A 3553-nucleotide genomic window follows, 5' to 3' on the forward strand; every position below is an offset into this window, starting at 1 on the left:
GCTACCACCAAAAGCCACGTGGATGCCCATGGTCTGGGCAGCCACCTGAAGCCATGTTGATACCAGAGGGTCATGCTAAGCTGGCCCTGTCCCTCACCGGCTGCCACACCAGGTGCCAGTGATGCATAGGCATGAGAGAGCTGGCCTCAATGGCATGGTTGTGGGAGAGCTGAACCCCTGGGGCAAAAGCAGGATAGCAGAGAGAAGTCTCAGGGAGGATCCATTACAAGGCAGCAGTCTTAAACCAGACTAACGGCTTAGTGCAATGAACGTTTGAAATTAAAGCCCTAGGGGAGAAACGGTGCACTGTGTGACACACAGCAGCTCCCAATGTCACTACAATGGAGAGACACAAAAGAAAAAGGGCCAAAGCAGCACACACATGACAGAACCAGAGACCAGACAGCTGTAAGGCTATGAGAGAATGCTGCGGTTAACAGAGAAGCTGTTTTGTTGTTGTTGTTGTTTCTTTTTCTTTCTTTCTTTCTTTTTTTCTTTCTTTCTTTCTGTCTTTCTTTCTCTTTTCTTTCTTCCTCTTTCTTTCTTCCTTCTTTCTTTCTTTCTTCTTTCTTCCTTTCTTTTGCCCAGAGCAATAGGTGAGATTTTTGTTGTTGTTTAATTTTAATTTTTTTTTAAATTTTCTTTTGTGGGGAAGTTACAAGGGTGGAGGGCAGGCATGGAAGGACTGGGAAATTAGTGGGATTGAGGTATATGATGTGAAATTCTCAGAGTCAATAAAAAATTATGTTATAAAAAGTGTACTTGTGCTGTTTTGAAAATGAATGCATGTGCTGTGGAGATGGTGTGCTAACAATCTAACAGCCACTGGGAAGCCTTGAGCAGGGCTGGGATGAGGAGGTTGGCACAGTATAAAAGTGAAAGGAGAGAGGCTAGACAGTTAACTGGTTCTATGTATTTAGGAGTGGAGGGGGAAGCAGATGATTCTAGGAGAGAAAAGGCCTAGGATATAGAAACCTGAATAACAGAGGAAGAAGACCAGGTCATGTGCACAGCATGTGGTGGGACAAGAGGGTTGGAAATGGTGGATTAGTTCCTCTTCAGTTGCTGTGATACAATTCCACGACCAAAAGTGACTTATGGAATTAGGGTTTACTTGGGTCTGTGGTTTCAAAGGCATGAGTCCATCATGCTAGGAGTCATGGCAGCAAGCAGCAGACTTGGCGGCCAAAGTAGGAATCTGAGAGCTCCCGTGCTCAACAGCTAGCTGAAGCAGAGTGAGGCTTTACTGTTCCAAAGCCTACCCCCAGGAGCATGCTTCCTCAAGGAGGCCACACCTCCTATCCTACCCTGAGCAAGGTCATCTGCTGGGGATGATCAAGTGCTCAAATATGGGAGCCTGTGAGGGACATTCTCATTCAAATCACCACACGAGGATATCTGAACAGTACACATACTAAGAAAAGCTGAGAAGAGAGCTCACCCAGAGGTAAAGTGTGAACAGAAGGGGATTTTTAAATCTTAATATCTGACCTGTCCAGGCATCTCCAGTGGGGCCACTGAGTACTTTCTTGCACAATGAAGTCATCAAAAGAATGAGGCTTTAACCCTCTGGATTCTCCCATGAATGCCTATGTTACACAACACTCACAGCTCAGGACAAATTGTTCCTAATTAGTCGGAAGCTGACAGAGTCAAAACAGTGTGCACGAGAGTGGGCTGCCGTGTGAACTGATATCCAAGAACCAGGAGTCAGGCAGCGTGCCCCACCAATTCTAATCTAAGGGAGCAAAATATGCATGTTGAAAATAAAATTAATTTTATGTTACGTGACAGACAACAGCTTGCGTTGTCTTAACCACACGTTTTTGTGACATCTTAGGACAAGGACCGGTGATTAACGTGGGTTGAAAGTCATAAAAATGCATGGCCAGAAACTGCCTTCATGTGAAGTTTCAACCTTCTCCATCAGGTATCGCTGTTGATTTGTTAGTCTCATAAGTTAGTTCATCTTAATAGCTGGGTGTGCTTTAGCACCTATTTAAATTCTTCACCTGAGGTGAGCGACTCACCCTGGCTAGCAAGGAGGAGGAGAATACTCAGAATTCCAGAGCATCCCAGGGCAGGAGAGCAGCATGCGCATGCGTGCCACGACAGGCTGGGAAATGCCTCTGTCAGCGTGGGGGGGTTAAACTACCTGTATTTCCAGCTCCAGGGGATCTGACACCTCTGCGTGCACACAATTAAAAAATAAAATAAATCACATTAAAAAAAAAAAAAGAAAGTGGGGCTGGAGAGATGGCTCAGCGGTTAAGAGCACTGGCTGCTCTTCCAGAGCTCCTGAGTTCAATTCCAAGCAACCACATGATGTCTCACAACCATCTGAATAGGATCCGATTCCCTCTCCTGGTGTGTTCTGAAGTGAGCAACAGTGTACTCACATACATTAAATAAATAAATAAATAAATAAATAAATAAATAAATAAATAAATAAATAAATAAAGTGAAGTAAATACCAAAATGTAACGATAATCTTTTATCAAATGTGTCTTTTACAGGTATTTTCTCCCACTCGGGAATTTGTATTCTGCAGAGTAATTTTTTAATGTGATAAAGTCTAGATTATCGACTTTTTACTTCAAAGGTCATCTTATTGATCCTGTTTCTGGCAGAAACCACTGGAGGCCCCTGGGCTACCTGTGAACGGAGACCGCTACAAACGCAGGCCTATACAGAAAGCATAAATGTACTCGAAGCTTTGCAAATTTTCTTTGGAAAAAATAAGTTGCTGTGACTTGCTCATGTGACTTTCAAAGATGGACTTTGTAGATGCCGCTGCTGTGCCAGCTATGTCGCCGAAATCCCTGACCTATGGGCGGGACACCCTGGTTTTAATGCGTAGCCAAAGATCATTTTCCTTCGTGCAGTGTGACCCAGAGACGCCGCCAGCCCCGTTCTAGGAGCTTTGCGTTATCATCCTGGACTGTCACAGCTCTGTACCTTATATTTAAGTATGGGGCGCATTTTGAATGAGTTTTTCTGCAGGCGTAAGCCCCATGTGTGTGCCTTGCTATTCTCCTATCATTGGTTGAAAATATGACTTCCCTCAACTATTGTCTTCTTTGTCAAAGATTAGTTGATTCTATTTATGGGGGCCTGTTTCTGGGTTCTGGCCCACTGATCTCTTCCTTCACCAAAAATAATACCATTTTGATGACGGAAGGCCTATTAGTCTTAAAGTTGGGGTGTACACATCCTCTAACATCCGCCGCCCCCCCCCCCCCGCAACACCTTTAATAGAGTCTGCTGTTATCAGTTTTTGCTTTTCCATGTAATTTTCAGAGTCAGGTTGTCAGTATCCATAAGATAATCTGTTGGTTCTCGTAATGGGATTTCATTGAATTTATACACTGGGTTGGGGAGAAGAGAGATCTTGAAGTGTTCCAATGCAAAAAGAAGGCCCTCTTGATTGCCACCACTGTGTTTGTTACCCCACGTTCCCTTCCAGAGCTATACAGAACAGATGCCCGTGTTTTACAAAGTGTCAAGACTCAGGTACTATCTCTGTAATGTGGAACCAAACATTGCTTCATTT

This window comes from Rattus norvegicus, chromosome 4 (assembly GCF_036323735.1).
Source record: "Rattus norvegicus strain BN/NHsdMcwi chromosome 4, GRCr8, whole genome shotgun sequence".
NCBI classification, from domain to species: Eukaryota; Metazoa; Chordata; class Mammalia; order Rodentia; family Muridae; genus Rattus; species Rattus norvegicus.